This window comes from Macrobrachium rosenbergii, chromosome 8, assembly GCF_040412425.1.
Source record: "Macrobrachium rosenbergii isolate ZJJX-2024 chromosome 8, ASM4041242v1, whole genome shotgun sequence".
In the NCBI taxonomy this organism is placed as follows: Eukaryota; Metazoa; Arthropoda; class Malacostraca; order Decapoda; family Palaemonidae; genus Macrobrachium; species Macrobrachium rosenbergii.
The window spans coordinates 49,038,598-49,066,554 of NC_089748.1; the positions used below are offsets into that span (position 1 = coordinate 49,038,598).

General features: G+C 37.2%; 1 protein-coding gene across 2 annotated transcripts in view; it reads left to right on the top strand.

Annotated features, from left to right (window-relative positions):
• Positions 1-27,957, top strand: part of LOC136840835 (protein fem-1 homolog C) — a 217,663-nt gene that overhangs the window by 33,571 nt on the left and 156,135 nt on the right. The gene's annotated exons all lie outside the window — the stretch shown is intronic.

A 27,957-nucleotide genomic window follows, 5' to 3' on the forward strand; every position in this document is an offset into this window, starting at 1 on the left:
TCTATACCTCTATTCTATCCATCTCCTAAGTAAGGCGCCGCTCGACTGCATTTCAGCCTGGGTGAAATGAATAGCGAATGTTGAAGCTTTGTCCGGATGCCGCCCTTCTCTGGTCTTAAAGTTATTGGTGCTCCCCAGATTTAGGTAGGCCTCTTCAAGGGTAATGCAGTGGCGCAGAGTTGGATGTCGTTCTTAAGTATGAAAGATAAGCTGGAATTGAGTCGATTCTTAAGGCCTTCAGATGAAAAGGAAGAAAATTAATCTCTAAGTGGAATTCAGAATTAAAAAATGGACGGATTCTGAATATTGTACGTATTTGAATATTTTATATATATATATATATATATATATATATATATATATATATATATATATATATATATATATATATATATAATATAATCAGCTGTGTGTGTCTGCAGTTGCGTTTGATGTAGATGTACTATACATGAGAGGTTAACCTAAATATTGCAAGAGGCGAAGGGGTTATTGCTAGTCATTTTTGAAAGGACTCGCAAGTATGTGTAGATGCAAAGAAAGGTTGTGAAGGAATGAATTGGAGGAATAAATGACCCATCGTAAAATGGTCAAAGCAAGTTGTAAGAAATTCATGGAAACATCGCTGTGTACAGGATTTAGGGAAAACTGTCCAGAGAATTAGAGGATTGTTAGGTGAGCAGCGTGGCTTAAGGAAGGGGAGAGGGTGTGTAAATGTAATATTTTTGAAGTAATCGTATGAGAGCGGAGGGAAGAGTTTTGTTAGGAAAAAGCCTGAGGTAGAAATTATATAAATGCTGTGCTGCTGAATGTCAGTCGTGTAGAGATGAAAAGTTTTAAGGATGAAAGTGAAGCTTATAAATACAAATGGGTTTGGGACAGAGAGCGAGAGAGAGAAAGTAGGTCTCCTACAAGGCTGTATTTTGTCCCCACGACTGTTAAATATTTATATGGAAGGACTGATGAGAGGAGTCAAGGTGAGAATAGGATTTGTATGAGTCCGTGGGATAAGAGAAAGGATTCTGGACGGAATATGGATTGGATGACGTTAACTGGGATTGCAAAGACAACCTTATGAAGAAAATGTTTTGTAACAAACGTTTGGAAAGTGGAGTTGAGGCTGACGATGACGAACAGGTGTGACTGGAAATGTGAAAAGTGACATTTGCAGATTAGTATGATTAAAGGGTACATAAATGGTAGTAGCTTAGGTGAGCTATGTAAAGTAGTATGAACTGCAGCTGGGGAGGAAGACGAGACGAAACGTGATATTAATTCTAATTTTATTCAAGAAGTGTTTGAAATGAATTTAAAAATCAGCCATTGTATGCGTCGATGGCGGAAGCAGCGAAGCCCTGGGGAGAAAGCCAAGATGGAATCTAGCATTCAGTAGTAAGTTGCGGTCCTTGATATCATGTTAATGGGAATGTCTGTTGTATTGTTTAGACTGAACAGTATGATCACTGTCGCCTTAGTAAGTTGTCAGGGTTGTCGATATTGCACCGTGGGGGCGGTGGGGGTGGGAGGTGGGCGAGAGATACAATGGATGCACCATCGACCTTGCCAATATTACCAAATACTGGCATTCATTCAATTCATCTGTATAAATCCCAGTGAATATACGTTCTATTTCCGCATATGTATGTCTGTTGGTGTTGGGTAAATTAACAAAAACTGAGGGCAGTTTGTGTTTGCAATATAATTTCGTATAATGACTTTTTTTTCTCCTAATCGCGTGCTTTATTGCAGTTTGTAGAATCGGCTAAAATGTTCGAACGATTAACAGCAAATTCGGTAGGAAATTTATCCACATTCTGGCATAGTTAAATGATAAAATTGTTTTCGAGAATGTTATTGGTATTCGTGTTGTGTATATACATATGTATACACTATATATATATATATATATATATATATATATATATATATATATATATATATATATATATATATAATGTATATATATAATGTTTAACACTTTAAATCTCAAGCCATAAAGTTTATTATTTTTTTTATATACTAAAATCTTGTCAACTGACATTTATCCCATATTTAGAAGGGGTGGGCCAGAAACTTAATTTATCCTTTTCCGAACTCGATTGGTTTCCCTTGATGAGCTACAAGAAGCTTGTCTGCCCTTGGCACCAGAGTTTTGATTTGATGACTTTTTTATATTATTTCGTAACATTATAGTCTTTGGGAGCACAATAACAGTTGTGCTAGTGTGCTAGTATTTTATGATATACTTAGAACGCAAATATTCACTAAAGTATGGTAAAGTATGATATTTTATATATATATATATAATATATATATATATATATATATATATATATATATATATATATATATATAGAGAGAGAGAGAGAGAGAGAGAGAGAGAGAGAGACACACACACACAACACATACATACATTATATAATATATATATATATATATATATATATATATATATATATATATGTGTGTGTGTGTGTGTGTGTGTGTGTGTGTGTGTGTGTGTGTGTGTGTGTGTATACTGAGAGAAGAGAGGGAGAGAGAGAGAGAGGGGTGGGGGGGAGGAAGGATTTTCACGTCAGTGGTACCTTTTTTGATTTGTTGCAAATCCTCGATGTTAGCCGGCACTATAGCGATGTCAGCTTGCGTGATTGAAATTATTATTGTTTTTGTTTTGTATATGAAGGTTCTTTATTTAGCGGTGAAGTGTTTGTGCTTGAAATAGATCGACCGAACGTGATGTTTCCGAGCGAGAGGGAAGAATGTTTCTTCGTCACGCCTAATGGGACCAGCAGGAAAACGTAGGCAGTGGTGACACCTGGCAGCTGTTACCTCCCATCCACCCAACTTCCTAGTGTCTTCGGCTGCGGCAAACGATTTTCGCTCTTGCAGCGCCCCGGCGGAGGGGCGGTTTTTCGCCGCTTCCAGTCATAATTTACTTCGGGGTTAGCCAAGGTTTGTTAGTTCGTCTCTTCCCCCTCCCCCTCCTCATCCCCCACCCACTCCTTCCTTCCTATATCCCCCTTACCCCACCCTCATCAAACCCCCTTCTTTCTAACCTTGTTGCCAACGAACTTATTTGTAGATTGCGAAATCATTAGCCTGAGAATCACTTTGGATTCTTTTGTGAATGACGACATGAACATTTATTTTCAATGATTCATTTCGACCACAAGTTCTCTATGCTTATTTTCGAGGAACTAATTGAGTTATTTACAGTTATGAAGTTGCTTTATAGTGGTTCTAAGTGAAGATGGTGTTTTTCAAAGGGTTTAATCATTCCTACTTTGTCATCAGTCGAAGATATGCTAAGTTGTACATTTGAATATATATGTATATATGTATATATATATATCTATATATATATATATATCTATATATATATATATCTATATATATATATATATATATATATATATATATATATATATATATAATTTACTGGTACTGCTTGCAGTTTATGTACACAATATATATTATAAATTCTGACTCATCGGGATCGAACCCAGGTCTTTCAGTTTAAAGGCAAGACCCGGGTTCGATCTCGACGTCAGTCAGAAATTTATGATTGCTTGTTGATTGTCTCTAATATATATGCTTATATATAGATAGGATTTTTTTTTGCCCGTACGTGAATACTGTTTATTTCACATATATACTATAGTTACTCCTCGCATACAATTAAGTCTATAATATATGATAATTTATACGTACGCAGAAACCAAATCGCAACATTACTAAAGTATTCCTGAGATTATAGTCTCGGAGGGAGGGCGTTGAGCCGTGTCAATTGGAAGGCGCAGTAGCCCAGACACACCATTATATTAACTTCTAGAATCTTGGCTCGGAGCTTCGCCGAGATGGGCGGACCGGTGGAATAATTAAGGCATCTGAATTCAGGAAACTCTTCTTCCTCCCTCCTTCCTTTTTAATCCACTTTGTGGATGGTGAAGTATTTTGCGATTTTTTGAAAGCCATTCGTTGGATTGGTTCGGAAGTAATTTGAAAATGAAGGGTTGGGGTGCGGGGAGACGGTGGCGGGGGCGGTCTTTGTTTGATTAAGCAGTGCGAGTTACTTCTTGTCCGTGTGTGTATTTGTAGGTGTGTGCGTGCGTGTGTGTCCTTGCGTGTGCACGCTTTATTGAATGCTGGGAAGCGTGTTACCTCCTGTCCGCGTATATAAATTTGTAGTTGTGTGTGATTGTGCATGTGCTCGCTCTTGCTTCCTTTGTTATATGCTGTGAAGGCAACTGCACACGCACAGAAGCATCATACACTCAAAAGAGGAAAAAAAAAATTATCAGACACATTATTACATAAAGGTGTGTGAATGCTGGCTAGCAGAGGCAAGCAGACGACCTCTAAGATTACTTGGTTTTGCGGAGATTCTCCTAACAAGGCGATTAGAGCCTCTTTTATGCACGTTCCTTCTTGGAATCTCTTACTAATCCAATTAGGGAGATATGAGTTTAAGCCAGTTCGAGTTTTTTTTCTTTTATGAACCCTTATGTGCAGTAATGGGCAGGGCACCTGCGTTTTGCGGTAATTTTAGGAAGAACTTGCCGCCTGTCTAGTCTGGGGGGTCGTACCACACTTGTGCTTCTCTCTCTCTCTCTCTCTCTCTCTCGTCTGCACGTTGCCAAAGTGCATGAAGTCACCTCGGGCGCTTTAATATTATACAGGCGTGATGATGCATGCGTGTGACTCGTGATGACTTGTACCACAGTAAAATATTCCTTCCTCCCCAAACTGAATTTGCTGTATGTCATTTTACTTTGCGATTGGTCTGTTTGGCTCGGGTCTGAGTGATTGGCCTGTTGGGTCTGCAGATGGAAGGTGACAAGCCAGGAGAGGTTGAGTGAGCGCCCAGGTGTCAGGATCAGCTGATGGTCCAAGACGGTCCTTTGTTAGTTTTCCTGCTCTTATGGAAAGCGTCAGAACAGGAGATTCAGGCAAATAGCATGAAGACATATGGTTGTTTTCGTGTCCAGATTGACGCTGTGAGGACTCATTATAAAGTCTGGAACAACAGTAATCTTGTAGAGTAATAATGATGGTTATTTGATATAATAAATTAATAGATTGTGTTGTAAATCACGTATTATGAATACAAACAAAACCCTCTTGTAGATCCCCTTGAAGTAATCACAATTTTTTTTTTCAAATGAATCAGCACGACGGTATTCTTGTAGAGTGATAATGATGGTTATTTGAGAGAAGAAATTAATAGATTTTGTTGTAAATCACTTCATATGATTATAAACAAACCTGCATGTGAATCACGTTTGAGCACCAGACCTTTATTTTATTTATTTATTTATATAATTTTTTCAAATGAATCAGCACGACGGCCATTGACGGGACGGAAGGCTTCTTCTTCTTTTGTCAAGTTGTCCGAGCAACACGTGACTGACTGCCTTGATGATTTATATGATTCCTGGTAGCAGGAAGCGTTCGTTGTGTGTGTGTTTGTGTGTGTGTGTGTGTGTTTGAGAAATGACAAGAGATCCAGGCGTGATAAGGCATGGCATTGTTCGGGTCCGCATCTGATTTGTGCTGAAGGAAGGTAAATGGGTTCTTTTTTTTTTTTTTTTCTTTTCTTGACCTGTTTTGATGAGCGAGTTTTTATGGTGCCTTTTGTTGTTAAAAGCAGTTATGTTTGCTAAGTGTTTTTTCTTTTATTGTTTCCGTTGCGAGGGAGAGAGAGGTGCCTGGGGATTTTGAAGTTTGGGGTTTCACTTATTTATGAAGGGGATTTTAGTTGCGATCTGGTATCTGAATGAACAAATTTTGCAGATACACATCATATTTTCTTTATGCTCTTCGACCCGATTGGTAAGAAATAAAATAGTCTTAATGTAGCTTATCAGATTGATGGATTAGATCGACAGACTGTTGTTACTACAGCAGCAGTTATCGACGACGTAATCCACTGGTCTAAATGAATAGAATAGAATTAGATCCTCCACATGGGTTATTTTTTATTTTTTTATTTATTTTTTTTTTGTCCTGACGACAACAGTGAACAAAGACGCTGACCACAATCTGCTGTGTTGTGTTAGACTGGGGCAGCGCACACACCGAAATGAAAGTCACATTAGCTTGGAATTTAGGTGAAAATGGACACTTCCTTGAAATTCAGGGCTGTTGAAAGGTCATCTCGGAAGTCTGATTTGCAAGTTGTCCATATGCACCTGTTTGAATATTAAACCGTAACGTAATAGAGAGGTTTACTTCCCATTTGTGTTCATATATTCTTATGGAAGAAGACGATTCCCGTTGTCTTACCCGATAAGCTTCCTCAGAATATCAACCCTATTAGCATTAGGATGAAAGCAAAGTGAGTTTGAGTAAAATGCAATAAAAAAAAAAATAGCAACTTATTGTAGGCGTAAACAAGTAACAGCTAATTGTGCCTAATGCATTGCGGTAACATTGCAGTCTCGTGACCTTTCTAAAGCTAGGAAAGACAGTTCCTTAGTTTGCAACAGACGGAACAAAGGACTCCGCGGTAGCTGAACGGAATAAGGTTGCTGGATTGCCGAGAGGCGAGTTTGTGGAGTTCTTTCTACCTACAGGGCTCATGTCTGTCTTCGCTGCCGACGGCTTTACGTCCGTCATTGCAAGAATTAGAATCCTGTCACGTTTTGACATTAGAAAGGTTAATGAGAACTTACATTCCCTTAAATTTTTAAAGGTTAGGTTCATGTGCCACTCAGGAACTGATTTCATCAATAATTCTTGTTAGATAATTAACCTTTTTTCCTAATATAAGCCATGCTTCTTAATCCAGTCACCTAGAATTTTTTTTACTATTCCTATTGTGGTCTTAGATTACTCCTTTGCAATCCGGGATTTATCAGAAACGCAGACATAACCCCCCCCCCTCCTCAGACGCTTTGATAATGTATGGGTGTTATCACAAAGTAGTTTAACTGGATTTTTTAGTTATATTTCTAGACATAATAAGATTGGTTTATAAGATTTGTTTTCGAATTAGGGGTGGGGGCGGGAATGGAGAATGACATTTGAAGAAGTTGAACAGCTAAGTGGGAATGAAACAGAAGGAACAAATGGAGAGTAAAAGGCAGAAAGTATGATGCATAGGCCCACAATATTTGGTGCTAGGCTATCCCTACGGGGCTGTCCAATTTCGAGTTGTATGAGTTCGTCTTTCTAACTCCATCATTTGATTACGTCAAAATAATTTCATAACTCTGTAGCGTTTAACCATTTGTATTGCAAAGTAAGTGTTAACCAAGTAGATACTTAGTTAGATCTTGACAAATTAACGGTTACCATATTAAAAACCACTCACATATATGAGGGTGCGCGATGTACCATAGAAAAAATGGTACATCGTATAAACCCTGACCAGTTGCTCAGTATAAGTTTTAAGACATCATCATGAGGACTGAGTCATTGTGGTAGAAATTAACGTAATGCAGCCGAACACTCGCGTATAGTGAGCTCCCAAGTACTTTAAGGTTACTTGATAAATCGAGTGAAGTTCAAGCGAAAATGCAGTACATTACTACCCAAATACTATTCTTCGTGCATTTTAATACATTTTTATCTATTTCTCTATATATTTATATATTTATTTTTATTACGTAAGACCTCTTCTTTCTGTGTTTCCCTTTACTTCCTCTTACTTCTTTCTGTTGAACACCATATTCTTTGGAAGCTTGAATTTCAAGTCAGTGGCCCCTATGGGCTTGTCCCATATGAATAGGTTTCATCTTCTGAATAATAATGATGATGCTTTTTGCCAGAATAAGTGGTTAATAGATTAAGAATACGGTAAAGTTAATCCTCTTTTAGAGTGAAATAAAGCATGCTTTCTAAAGCTAACGGGTAAAAGGAAATTAATATATAGTGAATTCTGTTGCAAATCGAAGGTTAGCAGTTTTCAAGTAAAATTCGTGTAATTGCACATTGAATGAAAGTAGATGAAGACTACGTAGGTATCAAAGGTTAATCAATTGTAATAAATTTCTACCGACTAACATATAACCAAAGCTTAAATTTATCATGGTATTAATTAACAAATGTGCAGTAAGAGTCAAAATGAATTAAGTGATGGCCAAGATAAAGAAAAATCAATCATCATAGAAGTTAAGGGCCAATTATAGTCAAACCAAAATGACTACGTCCATGGCTGTCATTAGCTACGTTGCCAAACTTCTTCCTGGCTGATAATCTGACTAAAGTTCATCTGCCTCCCTCAATTCGGGGTTCCTTAATCCGGTCATAAAATCCTACTCCCCCCCCCCCCCCCGCCGCCTCCACGACTGCCCAGAAGCAAGAGACCGTTCCGGGAAAAGGCCGACTTAAGCCTATCTACAATATACCATTACTTGAGGAGTCAATAACCCTAAATTCTGGGCATTTATATAATTCATTTACTTGATTAGGCACTGGCTCATCTTTCCTACTCCTGTGATCAAAACAGTTAATGTATGATTTCAATTTTTCATATGCTGTATTATTATATATATATATATATATATATATATATATATATATATATATATATATATATATATATATATATATATATATATATATATATATTATATATAAATATATATATTATATATAATATATATATATATATATATATATATATATATATATATATATATATATATATCTATATATATATATATATATATATATATATATATATATATATATATATATATATATATATATATATAGTGATACAGGGAACAGGGAAATACTCCAGTGAAGCATATCCAGAGGAAGACGGACGAAAACCAACATCACTAGGCTGTCTTATTTATTTTAAAACCAACGTTTCGTAATTTTACTTAATTACATCTTCAGGGCTGTGTACAAGAAAGATAAAACAGAAAACAGTTATAAGTACAGTCTAGGAATACGTTTAAAATGTTACAAAAAATGAAATAAATAAGAATAAAACACAACCAACCTAGAGGTGAAACAGATGCATGGAACTAAATGGAAAGAAGCCACCACAGTAAGGAGTTAAGCTTAACACAGTTGACCAAAGCGGATGTGAGTATTTAATGATGGTACAAGTTGTTTGATAAATAACGACTTAAGATTGTTAAGTCTTGAGGGTTGGCAGTATGACCGATGACGCTAAAATTTTTTGCTCTCAATGTAGGTTTTACATTGTTTTGTGTTCCTGATGTTGGAGTGCTCTGTTTGAGATTCTGCTACCTGTGCGGAAACTAATTTCGATGTGAATCAATGCGCACCTTAAGAAGCCTACTGGTGGATCCCACGTAAATCCCTGAAATACATTTAGGGCAAGTATATTTGTAGATGACACCAGAGGACATATAGGACAGCTGATCCTTTACCTTTAAACAAAGAGCCAATACTAGAGGATTTTTGGAATTAATTTGGCTGATATGGCTGAAAATGTTCATGAATACTTTCAAATCTTTTTTGAAAGGTTAAGTCACTGATATATGGAAAGGTTGCAAAGAAATCTATTTGTGTCATTGTTAGGACTTCAGGTCTTTAGAGAAATGCTTATTTAGTAACTGATTTAACTTTCTATAATAACCTGAAGGAAAACAGTTACCTCTAAAGAAGTTAACTAGAAATAAAATCTCATTATGAAAGGCATTCCAGTTAGATGTGAGGACCAGTGCTCATTAAGAAGGGTAAAATGGAATTAATCTTAAAATTAAAAATAACAGCTGCTATAAAAATTAGGGTCCGAGTCCTGTAAAAGCTTTTTCAAAAAATCGTGGTGTTTAAAGAATTATCATTCTATAAACTTGAACGTCCAGGAATGACACAGGCAGTTGTTTTCCTCTTTCTATAGTAAATTTCCTTGTTCGGGTGTGAAAGTATTCACGTAGTCAAGAAAGAGATCAGCCTCAGTATTCACCTTTGAAGAGAACGAACGTATCATCGACATACCTAGAATAAAAAGAGGATGAAATCTTTAGAGGGCAATCGTCGAGCATGCGCTCCTCCAGGAGCACATGAAGATGTTATGAACGTAGGGCCAAGGGGGAGAACCCATGGCCATGCCATCTACTTGTTTAAATAGTTTTCCGTTAAAAACAAAGGCAGTTCAGCACTGCCAGTTCAAGGAGGGTCTAAAAACGTGCGGTTAAAATGATTAAAAGTGGACTCAGGATCAGGAACAACTTGTTAAGAATCAGTTCAATGGTCTCACCAACTGGAATATTCGTAAACAGAGATTCGATTTTTACCCTTCTTAATAGAGCACTGGTCCTCACATCTAACTGGAATGCCTTTCATAATGAGATTTTATTTCTAGTTAACTTCTTTAGAGGTAACTGTTTTCCTTCCAGGTTAGTATATAGAAAGTTAAATCAGTTACTAAATAAGCATTTCTCTAAAAGACCTGAAGTCCTAACAGTACAAAAAATGAATTTCTTTGCAACCTTTCCATATATCAGTGACTTAACCTTTCAAAAAGATTTACAAAATTATTCATGAACATTTTCCAGCCATATCAGCCAAATTAATTCCCAAAAATCCTCTAAGTATTGAAATTTTTTTGTTTAAGGTAAAGGATCAGCTGTGTCCTTTATATGTCCTCTGGTGTCATCTACAAATATACTTGCCCTAAAATGTGTTTCAAAGATTTACGTGGGATCCACCAGTAGGCTTCTTACAGGTGCGCATTGATTCACATCGGGGAATTTAGTTTCGCACAGGTAGCAGAATCTCAAACCCTAGAGCACTCCAACATCAGGAACTATTCAAAACAATGTAAAACCTACATTGAGAACAAAGATTTTAGCGTCATCAGTCATACTGCAACCTCAAGACTTAACAATCTTAGAGTCATTTATCAAACAACTTGTACCATCATTAAATACTCACACATCCACTGGTCAACTGTATTTAGCTTAACTCCTTACTGTGGTGGCTTCTTTCCATTTAGTTCCATACTGTTTCACCTCTAGGTTGGTTGTGTTTTTATTCTTATTTATTTCATTTTTACTGTAACATTTTAAAACGTATTTTAAGACTGTACTTATAACTGTTTTTATGTTTTTATCTTTTCTTGTGCACAGCCCTGAAGATGTAATTAAGTACAAAATTACGAAACGTTGGTTTTAAAATAAATAAGACAGCCTAGTGATGTGGTTTCTGTCCGTCTTCCTCTGATATATATATATATATATATATATATATATATATATATATATATATATATATATATATATATAAAATTCATCCTTTACTCGTCATCAAAATTTCGCTCATTTTACGTTTTCACGGTTAGATGCGCAGAACAATAGCGTCAAGCTGTTTCCCATTTCCGACCTGGTACAGGGAAGATGTGGCAAGGCGTTGCCACATTTACACGACATCCGAATTTACCGTAGGTCAAGGTTTTATGAATCAAAATTGGGAAAAGTGGCAACGTCTAAAACATATCACATGTTCGTAGTCATTTTGTTTGACTTTGGTAAAAACCTTTCTTTGGACCTTGCTAAAAACGGTATTTGTAATATTGCACGAGTAAAAACCTTTCTTTGGATCTTGCTAAAAACGGTGTTTGTAATATTTATTGCACGTTAACAATAAGTAATAGAGTATATTTCTCGCTGGATAAAAATCCCCCCCATGTAAAGAACATAAGTTTGTAATATCGACTCTCCAGATCCCGCCATTAGGACCCTTTTTACCTTCTCTCTCTCTCTCTCTCTCTCTCTCTCTCTCTCTCTCTCTCTCTCTCTCTCTCTCTCGTGAGAGTTGGGGGTCAATAATGACCTTTGAGCCGAAAATGTCAGGGTCGCTCCTTTGGGGTCCTTTTCTTAAATGCTGACGGATGTGTTTGTGCTGAATATTTATTTTTTCTATTTCCGAATATACTCATTTTAATGTTTATTATGGGATTATCTTTCTGCGGAGTTGCGAGTGTTTTGAAATTATTTCTTTTTAATGGGGAGGGGTTGGGGATGATATTTTCATTGCCTGTTATGTTAACTTTTGTCAGTGCACGTATTTTTAATAGACGTTTCCGTGAAATATGTGCCGAAGTTTTCGTTACTTTGAATTGTGGTTTGTAATAATTTATATTGGTGCTGATAGAGGTTACTGTAAAAATTATTATTATTATTATTATTATTATTATTATTATTATTATTATTATTATTATTATTATTATTTAATGTTCAGTAAACTAGAAGGTGCCAGTGAGTAGCAGGTTACTGGAAAAAAAAGGAAATGTTTGAGATTCTCCATTCTTGACGATCAGGTAGACGTTTGTAGGGATTCTACGCTTACCTTTTTTATTTGTACGTCAGACATTTAATGTTTTTGTCCTTTGTCGTTGCTCATTAACATTAGGATGAAGATTAAAAAAGGCTCATAAAAACACTATTACACGTTGCAACCATGTATTTTCAGACGTCTTCTGTATCCGTGTTCATCAGTGAAATATGGTCAAATGATGAGACGAGAGTAGATGTAAGGTATATGCAGGTGTGGCGGTAAGACGGGGATTTGTAGATGACCGTTGACCTGGGATGGGTAGAAAACAGGTTATTCCCCTGTCTTTTGGGACTCTCTCACTCCTGTCGGAGTCGTCTACATGCCACCAACGTCGCATTGCCACAGCAGCATATGCCTTATATATGCTATTGTGTAGCGTTTCTCCATAGTTTACTAGTGAACAGGGATACAGCAGAAGCGTGTGAAAATAGCACCTAAGCACACACTATAAAACTGTATTGTACAAGTAACATATCTGTGGAAGACATAAACATACAAACTGTATTGTCAGTGGCGTTGACTAGAAAGGTTGTGACCAGCAGCTGAACGGAAATGGACTAACATTCCTCGAGAGATTAAATTTAAGAGATGAACTGTGGTTTGAAAATATCATAAGTATATAAGGCCAAAGCACAGGTATACTGTAGGCAAGGCCTTGACTGTAGGTAATGCACTATTTCGTATGGGACACTTTCACTGCGGTTTACTTTTCACCGAGCTGAAATTAAGGGATAATAACAACTTAATCTTTTTTATGGGTCAAAGAAAATCAGTTACGTGTCCCTAACGGGCATTTACACAGTTCTACGCTGCAATATTGGAACAATTTCCAGCGGAAAAACAAAAGCATCAGATTAGGCGGAAATTTCGGGACCACTGGCGTCCTTCTGAGGTGCCCTTATTGGCTTCATTAGTGCGGAGCCAAAGAAACTCCCCGTCCCTCCACACGTCTGATGTTTCTAGGCAAACATTTTTTTATTTTCTCCTTTTTCCTGGGATCCCTTTTTTTTCCAGAAAACTTTTCGAAGGCACGTTTAACCCCCATTTTTCGGGAAACTTTTTTTTTTTTTTTTATTTCCTGTCCCCTTTTCGAGGTAAATACGAGGAAAATGTTATTCTCCATATTTTTTTTATAGTCCTCCAGGCAATATTGTTTGTTAATGATAATTATATGATTGTGTTTGTTATGGGTTTCGCGGCCGGCAACTTATAAATTGTTAATGGTCGGTGGTTTTTTGTACTTGTGTATAATTATAAGCATTAGCGTAGTATACCTTCATTACTTACGTTTTAAACATCTAGGTCATTGTATGGTACCCTTGTGTGTGTGTGTGTGTGTGTGTGTGTGTGTGTGTTTATGACCGCGTTTGCATTCAGAAACAGTATTTATGTATATCTATGTACAATCATAATATGCACCTCAGTCTTAAAATTGCCTCTTCCTATAGTTGTTAAGGGAAGATGAAAGTATTTTTATATTGTTACACATATATATATATATATATATATATATATATATATATATATATATATATATATATATATATATATAGTTTTAATGTTCTATCAACCATAGAAAAGTGATGATTAAGAATTCATGGGTGCCACTGCGTATTTCGCAAGGGCTCGTCTTTCGGCGAGGGGTGCCTTATCCCCCTTCATTTCCCCTCATTTCTTCTTATTTTTTTTTTATTTCTCTCCCTCGGATTTTCGATTTCTTTGCGTCACTCCTCTCGGGATATGTTTTGGCAGATGGCTCGGGTTGTCGTCTTCAAGATTGGTGAAGTGGTGTGTGTGTGTGTGTTTTGGTGAACACCCAAATTGCGTCCCACAGAATTTTTTTTTTTTTTTTTTTCCGTGCACCTAATGTTTGCTGTTTTAAGCCTAGAGTATATTCGGTTGTTATTGTACCTTTTTGTCATTGTTGTTTCTCTGAATGGCGCTGTTGATTTCGGGGAGGTTCCACTTTCAAGATTGTATATGAGTTGTTTCTCGGAATGGCGCTGTTGATTTCGGGGAAATTCCCTTTTCAGGATAGTAAGTTGTTTCTCTGAATGGGCACTGTTGATTTTTCAGGTTCCAATTTCAAGATTGTATGTTGTTCATTTCCTCAGAATGGCGCTGTTGATTTCGGGGAAATTCCTTTTTCAGGATAGCAAGTTGTTTCTCTGAGTGGCGCTGTTGATTTCGTAGAAATCCCGTTTTCAGAATTTTAGTAATTTTTCTGAATAGGGCTGTTAAGACGAGATTCCATTTTCAAGATTGTAAGTTGTTTCTCTGAATGGTGCTGTTGATTCGGGGAGATTCCTATTTCAAGATTATAAGTTGTTTCTCTGAATGACACTGTTGATTTCGAAGAGATTCCATTTTCAGATTGTAAGTTGTTTCTCTGTATGGCACTGTCGATTTCAAAAAGTTTGCATATTCAGTTTGTAAGTTGTTCCTCTGAATGGCACTGTTGATTTCGAAGAGATTCCATTTTAATTTTTGAAGTCTTGGCGTAATTTTTTTTTAAATACTGTCTGTTGCATTTAATGGCACCTTATAATCAGATGGTTCACTGAAGTTGTATCGTATTTATCCAGTGACTCCAGGATCTGGATTTTTAGTGGGTGAGTTGAAATGGAGTATTAGAAGGAAAAAGGCGTTTGTGGTGATAGTAACCTTTGTGAAATTGATAACGGAAGGGGGGCGTCAGCGGTACTCGACCGGGATTTGTTGCTTTGGCTGAAGCGACTGTCAGTTAAGCTTGTAGTGCTTTACAATTTCTTAATTTATTTTTAATATTACAAATTTACCAATTTTATTATATGTATATATATATATTATATATAGATATAGATATGTATATACGTATGTGTGTATATATATTACGGTATATATAATGTATATATATATATTAACTCATATATCTATAATATATAATTATATATATATATATATATATATATATATATATATATATATATATATATATATATATATATATATATATATATATATATATATATATAGCTGATGTATATCAAACTGGTAGGCTATACTTTTGTACACGAAAGAGAAAAATTCTTTATCACTTTGATAAGAGTTATCACCGATTCACTATCCCGTTAAATCATTTAATCTTTCATTACATTCTAGAAGTTGTCCCTTTGACTGTATATGGACATATGTGAACGATTCCGACGGCTTAAGAGGTGGAAAGGTTGAGATTGTCTTTTCTCTATCGGCGAGGTTGAGGCGAGGTTTAGCAAAGGCACCATGTCGGCGGCGTGCCCGGGAACGGGTCAGGTGGGCCAGATGCTTAGAATGCTGAAACTCATATTAACCTACTTCTCCTCTTCGTACCAGAGAGAGAGAGAGAGAGAGAGAGAGAGAGAGAGAGAGAGAGAGAGAGAGAGAGAGAATGTGCCACATTGATACGGCATTAAGATAAACACCCTAACTATGCACGGGAACTTTTTGAGAGAGAGAGAAAATGTGCCACATTGACACGGCATTAAAGTAACCACCCTAATTATGCAGGGAACCTTCTGAGAGAGAGAGAAAAAAAAAATGTGTCACATAGATACGGCATTAAAATAAACTCCCTAAATATGCACAGGACCTTTTTAGAGAGAGAGAGAGAGAGAGAGAGAGAGGAGAGAGAGAGAGAGAGAGAGAGAGAGAGAATGTGCCATTGATACTAGGCATTAAGATAAATACCTAATCATGTGCAGGGAACCTTGAGAGAGAGAGAGAGAGAGAGAGAGAGAGAGAGAGAGAGAGAGAGAGAGAGAGAGAATGTGTCACATAGATACGGCATTAAAATAAACTCCCTAAATATGCACAGGACCTTTTTTTAGAGAGAGAGAGAGAGAGAAATGTGAAATGTGTCACATTGTTGCGACATTAAGATAAGCACCCTAACTATGCACAGGAACTTTTTGAGAGAGAGAGAGAGAGAGAGAGAGAGAGAGAGAGAGAGAGAGAGAGAGAGAGAGAGAGAGAGAGAGAGAGAAATTAGGACAGAATAAAGGAAATGTCAAAAGAAGGTAGAAAAAGGGGACACGTGGCGAAGGTTATAAAATTATGCACGAATAGAGTATAGCAGAAGCAAAGGAACGTAAATGCAAATTAGGAGCACTGGGCTGAAGAGAAATCAGAATAGATAATGTTACGGGAGTCATGGACATTGAGTTAACACAAGCGAAGAGTTAACACAAGCGAAACTATGCTAAACGAAGATACAGCAGAATTCGAGCTTGTAAGACAACCAGAATAATCACGGTTTGATAATTTGGAAAGAGAAACTGAGTGAAGTAGTAAGTTGTGAAGAGAAATGGGAGAAAGTACACGCGAAAGGAAAATTGGAAAAGTTGATAAACGGACCGTGAAGAGAAGGCAGAACTTTGCTATTTGGCGAAAGGTCTCGAGGAGATGGGTCAAGATATATCGATGCGTGAAGAAACTCTGTAGAAACTTGGACGGAACAGAAACAGAAGGAACGGGTGGGGATGGAATGAAGGAGAAAAAAGGAAAAGTGAAAATTGAGAGAGAGGGAGAGAGAGCTGTCTAAAAGGAAAGGCGAAATATCAGAGGAAAAAGCGCAAGACGAAGTGAAGAGACTGCTCAAGAGCAGGGGCGAGTAACGGAATGTAAAAGCAACCTGTCGAACAATGGGAGGACGAAGAAACCATGATTGATTCACGGCAAAATGAAAGGGATGTGAGGTTGGGCGCAGGTTCCCCCGGTCGCTCGGTGACATGAGGACCCCCTATTTGAAAAATTGGGAATGGAGTCTACGGGGTCGGGTGTCCTGAATGGAGATTGATGAAGGGCGTTGTTGGGCCGAAAAAATGCTTCCAAATTGCAGAATGGCAGAGGGAATTTTTGTGTGAATGTTTGCAGATGGTTTTGGGGTAACGGTGCAGTTGCTTACGCACACACACACACACACACACACACACACACACACACACACACACACACACACACACACACATATATATATATATATATATATATATATATATATATATATATAGAATATATATATATATATATATATATATATATATATATATATATATATATATATATATATATTATGAGAAGAGAAAGATGTGGGCAAGGAGGTTATTTCTTGTGACGTGTGGTCGTGATCGAGTCAGACATTGACATACATGTATGCACGCACTCTTCTCGGCTTTTGTTGATCTGCGTTTCTTCTGTTGGTTTCTCTTTTACTCCGTCAAGAAAAACTTTATTTCTGGTGTCTTGTTTCCCCATCAGTCCTGCATTATATGAATTTTATTGGTGATCTTTTTTAAAAGGTTTGTGTCTTTCAGTTAGAGTAATCTTCAGTCTGAAACGTGGTTCGGGGAGTTTTCATTGCCTTAAAATATAAGGGCCATTTTAAATCAAGTATGTGTTTGCATCCGAATCAGGTCATGGGCGAATTGAGGCCATCGGTGTAGCGATGAACAGCAAACGAAAAAATCAGTATTGGCTTAATTTTTCATGCATGTTAAAAAAAAATTTTTTTTCTGCTCCCATTTCTCTCGGTGGTGATAACTGTCATGCAACATTGATTGCTCTTAATGTTGTTGTTATCCTTGTTCTTATCGATGCTTATTGAAAGAAATTTTCAATTACATTTTTAATTTTTTAAGTGCATGATTTTTCTGGATTCGGTGGTATAAGTTTTTACCATGCTTTTGATTTCAGCCTGGTTGTTTTGTGGTTTTAAAAGGGAATGATTGTGTGAACAGGTTTGATTTAATTTAAAGGCTTTGTTAATTTTATTTAATTAGTAACAACTCTGTTCGTTCGATGTAAAACACAATCTGTTGGTCATTTTATAGTGCGTAAATTTTCAAACGTCATTTGATTTCCGGTTTGTGTATTGAATAACAACAGTTCTTCAGACGTAAGAGGCCTTATTTTCTCTTCCGGGTTGAGATATGGGAACTTTGGAACCTGCTTTCCGTTTTAATCGGACTTACATTAACAGGAAAGCATGAATAATAAATTCGGAAAATGGAAGAAACCGTCTGTGATGGAAAAAGTTTGAGTCTCAAGCCTGATACGAATCTCCCTCGGGATGGAATCAAGATTCTTTACAGAGATTAAAACTTTCTGAACTAGTTTAGTGGGTCTTTTCCGTTTCCGAACAGTCAGCTCTCTCTCTCTCTCTCTCTCTCTCTCTCTCTCTCTCTCTCTCTCTCTCTTCTCTTCAAATTGCGCTATAGCCTGCCTAGAAATACGTGTTTTAAGTGCTAAAACAAAATTTAAATACGATACAGTCTGCGAACTATCATTGATCACAAAGAAATGAAAGCTGAGTGAATTTAAGGGGTAAATTTCTCTCTCTCTCTCTCTCTCTCTCTCTCTCTCTCTCTCTCTCTATATATCTCTCTCTCCTCTGAGATTGATCTCTCTCTTTAAAATTGTAAAATTTAAAGCTCTACAGGTTAATCAGAGAATAAAGTTTAAGGATATCGATTAAAAAAGTTTTCCAGCTACCAGCCAAGGATGACTCATTTTGAGTTTTATGTAGTTTGTTTGAGAATTTTCTCTGACCATTGACCGCTTCAATATTACCTTGACCTTGCACGTCGACTTCATCACTGGAGTATGCGTGCCGGATTTGAAGTCTATTTCCCGTGGCACAAAGGTTATGGCCAGGGTTAAATTTCCGTTTCACCTTTGACCTCTAGAAAAGACCTTTGCTTTGGATCTAACTCGTAAAATTGGAATCCCTCTTACCCTTAGATAATATATTGTATGTGAATCTTGAAAACTTTACTTTCAAAAATATTAAAAATTGTGTTGCTTAAAAAATTAGTATCCTTGCTAAATTTTTTTTAGTAACTTCTCGCTAGTCTGGTATGTAACTAGATCAACTAGTTAACTGGCCATGTTCAGTACCTTATATACAAGTAAGCTAAGATATGTAAGCAGGTTAGTTAATAGAAAGTTGATGTAAAGGACCAGATTATATAAATTACCAGTGTTGCAATACCTGGGGTGCTTCTCGCTCCAGAAAATAAACAGACGAATCAAATAAATTGTTGTGCCCTGAATCGTGCATAATCTCTGATTCTTTTTGTTCATGGAATCTCAACTTTGATATTAAAATCTCGTACTCGTCATGCTCTGTGTGTCTTGCTAAGCCTCATACCGAGTCTCAGATCTGTGAGCAAAGGGGTACCAGCGCCGTGGAGGCTTCTTGTAATCACACTTGAGTGAGGCGGCTATAAAGCTGTCACTGTGCATAAAAATAGCTTCAAGTGTTTTCAGAAATTTCTCCTCTCTCTCTCTCTCTCTCTCTCTCTCTCTCTCTCTCTCTCTCTCACGTGATCCAACCTGGATTTATTTGCTGTGAAGTGTAATGCGAAAATGCACGAGAATCTTTTACGTTGTGTAGGAAGGCATCTGGTACGAAAGGACGATGTTTGCTCTCTCTCTCTCTCTCTCTCTCTCTCTCTCTCTCTCTCTCTCTCTCTGTCACGTGACCCAACCTTGATTTATTTGCTGTCAGTTGTAATACCAAATGCATGAGATTTTGCTCTTACGTTTTGTAGGAAAGAATCTGTTATTAAGGACAATGATATTGTAAAATGTCGGTCTGGAAATAATGAGTTGCATTCGACAGGGTTCTAGATTTATTGAGTTTTGTTTTATAGTGGAAACAGTATCATGTTTTTTCTGTGGGGTATGGCTTACTGATGACATTGGTGCTTTTTATAGTTTTATCTTTATATTTTATGTTTAGATTTTGCTCATATGTGTAATGATAGTATTTATTTATTTAGATGTAAGTATGCACGCGCTTGCATTTTATCAATATTTTCTCATTTTTTGCTTGCAGGTAAACGCCTCCGCCATCATCTGTAACACGGTGGGAATCCGACGTAATTGGGATTTGTGAATTCACCGTAATTGGGAATTATCCCTAATGGATTCAGTAGCATTCCCGTCATTGAGCAGGTATGATGATGAACACCCCCCTACCCTACCCTACCCTACCCCACCCCTTCCAGGAGAGAGAAAGGGTATGTGGGAGGGGGGTGGGGGTGGGGGTTTTGTTATTGCATTGCAAGAATGACGTTAATCATGTGAAATGGTCTGTCCCAATTTGGGCTAATGCGATCGTGGGAATGGTTGGGGGATGATGCTCAGCCATAATGCACTTCGTGGTGGCTTGACCTGTTTTGAGCGGTGGGGTTGGCAGGGCTGGATGGAGGGGATTTTCTGTGTGTATGTATATGCATGTATTTATGTATAACTGATTCACGAAAATATGGAACGTGGTTAAGTATACCTTAGTTTAACCAGACCACTGAGGGGCTGATTAACATCTCTCCTAGGGCTGGCCTGAAGGATTAGACTTATTTACGGCTAAGAACCAATTGGTTACCAAGCAAACGGGACCTACAGCTTGCTGTAGAACTGAACCTCACAGGAATGTGAAAATATACAAATAAAGATTGAATCCACGAAGGAAAGAATAGTGGAGAAGTTTTTTTTTGATTTTCTTGTCCTCTACTTAGCAGTCTGCTAAAGCAAAGGACAAGAAGTCGAAAGGCCTTGCAGGAGTGCTAAGTAAAGGACAAGAGGTCGAAAGGCCTTGTAGTACTCCATTTTTTCTCCTTCCTTCGTGGATTTTGTCTTTATTTGTATGTATGTATGTATGTATGTATGTATGTATGTATGTATGTATGTATGTATGTATAGCTTCTCTCGGTTCGGTGACATTCCTTCCGTTGCCAACCTACCCTTTTCTCGTTTTACTTCATGAATCCAATAACGAGATTTTTTTTCCTGGAAAAGCGTAAGTACTTTTCTTTCTTATCTTATTAAAAAATATAAATATTTTTAAGAGGTAAACATAGTCTTAATAAGAATATGCTAAAAGTCTTGCCCCAAGGATTCACAATCATGATTCAGTGGCTTTGTAAGAATAATATCTCTATTTGTCTATGTCCTTTTACTGTGCCTCTGTTCATATTCTCTTTCTTCCCTCTTGCTGTCCACCCTCTCCTAACAGTTGTTTCATAGTGCAACTGCGAGGTTTTCCTCCTTTTACACCTTTCAGACTTTTCCACTCTCAATTTCCCTTTCAGCGCTGAATGACCTCATAGGTCCCAGTGCTTTGCTCTTGGCCTAAATTCTATATTCCGTATATTTATCTATGTGTCTGTCTATATATCTGCCCATATATATAATAAGTATACTGTATGTTACTTCAGTGACCCATAAAAAGGTTTTCTATTGTTTGGCGATCTAGAGGCTTTGTTGTTTTATGTGAGATTTCAGTTTGTAAAGTTTAAGTATTTAATTGTTAGAACTGAATCAGTAATTCTTATGCTCCAGGATTCTCTTTCAACGGTTTTTCTTCCGCTAAGTCGTATATTTTGAGAACCTTGGTAACTTTCATTGAAATGATTCTGACTTTATGTTTCCCCCAAGGGGAACTTGAGAATAGCTTTCCTCCCAGAGGGTAGCGGTATTTTCTTGCCGTTTAACCGACATTTGGTGCCGTGTGAATGTCATTTTCGTGTCTTTAGTAGCGACGTTTCTTTTCCTCTTGGGCCTGTCGTTCCTAGGGTCATGTTTTGCCAGTTTCCTCTTATTATTATTATTATTATTATTATTATTATTATTATTATTATTATTATTATTATTATTATTATTCAGAAGATGAAACCTGTTCATATGGAACAAGCCCACAGGGGCCAATGACTTGAAATTCAGGTTCCAAAGAATTTGGTGTTTATTAGGAAGAAGTAAGAGGAGTTAAGGGAAATCCAAAAAGAAGAGATCCCACTCACTTATTGAAAAGGAAAAGAATATGAATTAATAAATTAACAAATAGATAGCAATGCATTGAAATGCGAGGAGAATAGTATTTTAGTGTAGTAATGCATACACCTTCGCTTGAACTTCTGAAGTTCCGAAGTTGATCTGTCGCAGTTGATAAATCCGTGGATGATCCAGCGAAGTGATTGAGCCTTGTCAGGCAAGACAAGGAGGCTACAGACATCAGTAACACAAGTTGAAGAGGAAGAGATTAATAGCTTTACTCACGTGAGCACTGAGGGCCATGCTTCTCTGAGATTGATAGCTGTAGTTTTTTTTTTTTTTCTTCAGTTTGACGTCCATTAGACGGACGAGTCTTTTTTTAGTCTGTTGCTGCCATAAAGAGACGTAGATGTCTATTTTCGTCCTGTAGTTATTTAGCTTATCTTGTTGAAAAAGTTGAAAAAGTGGAATGTGCAGAATTGTCAGAATCACCCAAATGAAAGAAGCAGATTTATTTCTGACGATTTTGCCACCAGCTGTGGCCTTTTCAGAGAGAATATGACGAGTAAGGTTAATATATGGACCTTGTTGACGAGTAAGTGAGCGCATTCATCTAAGGTAAATTTTACATCGCGGATTTTACTTGTCAGGGGATTTAAAGAGCAGAATTAACTCACCTTTATGATTGACTAATCAGTTGCAAAAAATATCAACAGAACGTAAGTCATTTTTAAAACCAAGTTTCTTGCAACAGAACGTAGTTTAGTCACTGATGTTTATCCAGTTAAATAAAGTTTTAGGAAGTACCATTACGTTAAATAAGATTTGATGTCATCATTAAGAACTAACCCTTCGGGCCAGCCCTATTAGACTTAAGGACTTTAATTCAGAGGTCTGGTTAAATTATATGTTGATAATTATAATAATTTGAAATCACTGCCTAAGGTTGACATTTTCAACACTTATTTTAACCTCCGACAAGGATTCTTTATGATGCACAGTGATCCGTTTATCATGTGCTGTTCAGCCGTTTAGTCTCCCACGAAAGGTCACTAGTTGATGGTGAAATCGTGGGAAATAAATGTAGTTCTGTAACATAGGTGTATTTCAGGATTTTATTCTAGTTTATTTATAATCCCACCCACTCCCTGTACATAAATGAAGAACACGGCATTGAATTCAGTCTAATAAGTGAGTATATATTACATGACACACACACACACACACACACACACACATATATATATATATATATATATATATATATATATATATATATATAAACGAATGTGTAGTAATTAACGTTTTGAAAAGTACAATTAGGGATTACTGTTTTTCAACAGCATTAGCAAAATTATAAAGTATAACGGGCAGTATTTTGGCTGGGGTGAATTAAGATCAACTTAATGTTTTAAAACGGAATGAGAGGCAACACTAACCTTTGTTCCTTTTCCCAGAGTTAAGTTTTTTTTTTTTTTTTTTTGCGCTTTGAACTATACAGGTATGTATTGGTGAGGTAAAAGCGAAAAATGGACAATAACTAAAGGAACAGTTCTCACACTTCTGGCACGGGAGAGAAGAAACTAGGAAAGGTTGATGGACGGGTCTCCTCGTATTCAAATTACATCAGTCAGAGGGAAGTTTGAACCCTGCTTATTGAGTTATCCAGAAATTAAATTTCCATAGACAATCCGGTTACAAAAGTCTTAAGAGGATTTCCTCGCCGCACTTCGGAACGGTAAAAAATTATGTAAAAAATATACACCCCAGACTTCATTACATTAAGAGCGTCCTCCTATGATTGAAGGAATTAGGGATGTCATACCACGTAATGTATGTCTGATAGATCAGGAGAGGAAGAGATGTACTCTCTCTCTCTCTCTCTTTCTCTCTCTCTTCTTGACTTGAGAATTATGCAGTGTCAAAAAATGATACAGTATTGATTTTGTTTCCTCATAGTGTTTCGTTTGTTTTTCTGAGTTTGTGTCTGGTGTAATGTTTTTGATTTCACCGACAGTGTGTTGCTCGCGGCTTCGGTCTCGTCCGTCCCCCAAAAGCCGACTTAACTTTTTGCAAGGGCGCTGTTTACCATAAACTTCAAAGGCATCTGGTTCTTCGTAGTTCGAAGTCAACAAAGACTTAATGAAACGTGGCGTTTCGGTGGCTGGTCTAAGTTATCGTTTTTTAGTTTTCTGTAAAAGAAAGGTTTTGTGCCGGCATTGACTCAGTCCGTCCGCACTTTTTTCTGTCCGCCCTCAGATCTTAAAAACTACTGAGGCTAGAGGGCTGCAAATTGGTATGTTGATCACCCACCCTTCAATCATCAAATATACCAAATTGCAGCCCTGTAGCCTCAGTAGTTTTTTATTTTATTTAAAGTTAAAGTTAGCCATAATCTTGCTCCTGGCAACTATATAGGAAAGGCCACCACCGGACCGTGGTTAAAGTTTCGTGGGCCGAGGCTCATACAGAATTATACTGAGACCACCGACAGATAGATCTATTTTCGATGGCCTTGATTATACGCTGTAGCGACTGTACAGAAAACTCGATTGCACCGAGGAAACGTTTCGCATTTTTTACTTGTTTTTTCATGATTTTAAAAGGAGTTAAGTCGTGGTTTTAATATTAGCATAGTTTGTGATTGCATTTACATTCGAATGTGGACCAAGTGGTGGACACTTTAATTCATAATTTTTACTGTGTTCTGTATTTGCGATGCTGTTGTTTTTTTTTTTTTTTTTTTTTTTTTTACGTATGTGTCGCTTTGCCCAGTAAACAAAACTTTATTGAAACTTTTGGTTTCGATGGCTGGTCTAGGTTATCGTATTTTTACTTCGTAATTCTGGAATTCGCCAAGTTTGTGACTGCACTTTCATTGGAATGTGGACCAGGTTGTGGACAGTCTGTGAAACTGAATGCTTTGCTTGGGTCAACTAATTACGATGCGGTTTTTCTGATTTGACTGGGTGGCATTTTAACATTTTATATTTCCCTGAGGCGTCCCTTGCCTGTCTTTTCTCGCTCAGACGAGGCTCCCATGTTTGTAATTATACGATACTTTTGTTTGTAATTTTACTGTCGCTAATTGTACGCTGAATCATACGATAGTGGTGATAGTGAAAATGTATATCACTTATCTCAGTCAGTGCCAGCTTCTCTGAGCATCCGGTTAGTTAGTCGGAATTCGGGTGGGATTTTGAAGGGTGAGAGAATCTAGGCGCCCATGATTAAAGTCTGCTGAAGCTGGAACACGAGAGAGAGAGAGAGAGAGAGAGAGAGAGAGAGAGAGAGAGAGACTCTCTCGTGGCCCGAAGCCAACCCCAAAACGTTAATTGAATTCCACCAATAACTTTGTCAGATACTCAGAAGAAAAACAGAGAGAGAGAGAGAGAGAGAGAGAGAGAGAGAGAGAGAGAGGGTGAACATAACGTTATTTTAAATTTCATTACTGGGGAAATAATATTTTAATTCGGTTTTACTGGTGTGTGCTCAGTAAATCACTGTATTTTTGCTGACTACAACAGATACGACTTCTATTGGAACATTTATAACTTTACAAGTTCTTGCTATTGGACGTTATTCAAACTGCACGAAACAGTGCAGAAGTTAAACAAACTAACACTGCACATTTCTCAAACATGTACCGCACGGGTTTTGAACTAGCAAATAACGCAAAACTTTTGAGGCGGAGGAACCTGGGGAAGGGCTACATCCAACAAAGGACTTTTGAAGGCTGAAATGAATGAATGAAGAATAGGCGGCGTGACTTCTGTGGTCATTGACGCCAAAAATTCGATCTTACAAGCGCAGTGCAGTTTACGACAAATAGATTTGATCACGGGCTTATAAGTGATCAGAATCAGTACATTTTTAAAAGATAAACCAATAGCATTACGACCCCAAAACAGTTCACCTATTATTCTGATTATTTATATTTTTATGCGCCTACTAATTTATTTTTATTTTATTTTTTTTTTATTTCTAATACCTGATCTCTTCTTTTTATATTTCATGTTATCTTCTGTATCTTCTGTTAAATTAACACCATATTCTTCGGAAGCTTGAATTTCATATCATTGACCCCTGTATGTTTGTTCCATATGAATAGGGTTCATCTTCTGAATAATAATAATAATAATAATAATAATAATAATAATAATAATAATAATATTATTATTATTATTATTATTATTATTATTATCATCATCATCTTCTGAATAATAATAATAATAATAATATAACAATAATAATAATAATAATAATAATAATAATAATAATAATAATAATAGATGCAACAGTGCAGTATATTTTTCAAATCAACTCGCCATAGCTTTCGAAGGGGATAATTTTCAGTCTTAAGATGAAGGAGCTTTAGAACTGTAAGAAATACGCAACAGTTCGTCTTAACGCATGAGCTGCCTCAACTTGTGGAAGTAATCGCAAGGTGATGAGAGTCTTCGGGTACTCTGGGAGGAATTTATCGCCCTTATTGATATTGGTGGCCATAATTCATCGGCCTTCGTAACCCTAAATTGCTCGGTATGGAGCACGTAATTTCGGTTGATGATTCTCGATGATGTATATCATCTCCCTCCCGTTCATGAACGAGTTAGTTTGCCTCTGACCTTCAGAGGGTATGTGTGTGTGTGTGTGTTTTTTTTTTTTTCGCGTCATCGTGTTTTTTCTTTATATTTATTACCTGCTGGTTTTATATCTTTTTTTTTTTTTTTTAGGGATTGGTTGGCGTTAGTAACAATAGTATTTGATTTTTTTTTTTCATTTCATGTGTTTGTTTTTTATTATTATACAATTCCTGGATTTTATTTATATAGGTTTTTCAGGTAAGAATTTGCCATTGAATAGGTTTTGATCATGAGAAAAAAACCAGGTTCACTCTGCACCTGAGAGAAGAGAGAGAGAGAGAGAGAGAGAGAGAGAGAGAGAGAGAGAGAGTGTATATTCCCGAATAAAACAGTTCCTTCCAAGTGAAACTGTTTTTATTTATTATGGTTTTTCAGGAAAAATTTGTCATTGAATAGGTTTTGATCTTGAGAAAAAGCCAGGTTCACCTGCACATGAGAGAGAGAGAGAGAGAGAGAGAGAGAGAGAGAGAGAGAGAGAGAGAGAGAGAGAGAGAGAGAAGAGAATTTCCTCCCAAGTGAAACGGTCGTGACGTGTAGAAAATATCCCCTAAAATGTTTGCCAGAATTCCTGCTGCGATTTTCATGAACTTTCACGCTTTTGCAGGCAGGGGAAATAGGTTTCGTTTAACCGTCTCGGTAGAAACACGGTTTGGGAGAAGGGTCCTGGCCGCTGTTATGAGGGGGTTACTGAAAAGATTATAGTAGGTTTGCCCCCTGCAAAAAAAGGAACTTCTCTCTCTCTCTCTCTCTCTCTCTCTCTCTCTCTCTCTCTCTCTCTCTCTCTCTCCAGAGGTGCCTCACACTGAGGGACCTGGGGCAACCTGAACGAAACTGTAGGGTCTGTAAGGTAAGGTAAAGTGTCTCTCTCACACACACACACACACACACACATGTTATCTCTCTCTCTCTCTCTCTCTCTCTCTCTCTCTCACACACACACACACACACACACACACACACACACACACACACACACACACACACACACACACTCGCTCCTCTCTCTCACACTCTTTCTCTCTCTCTCTCTCTCTCTCTCTCTCTCTCTCTCTCTCTCTCTCTCTCTCTCTCTCTCAATCCCTTCAGTATATACAGTAGGCTAAGCCCAACCGCTCCTCTGAATCCAGCCTGTCCTAACCGAACCTACCTGTAGTCTCTTGGAGCATTATTGCGCCTGCTGCTCCTCCCGACACAAAAGAAGAGCTTTGGTCGAAGAGAAGAGGATAAAAAAAAAAGTAGCACGAGATGTATCTTGCTCTTG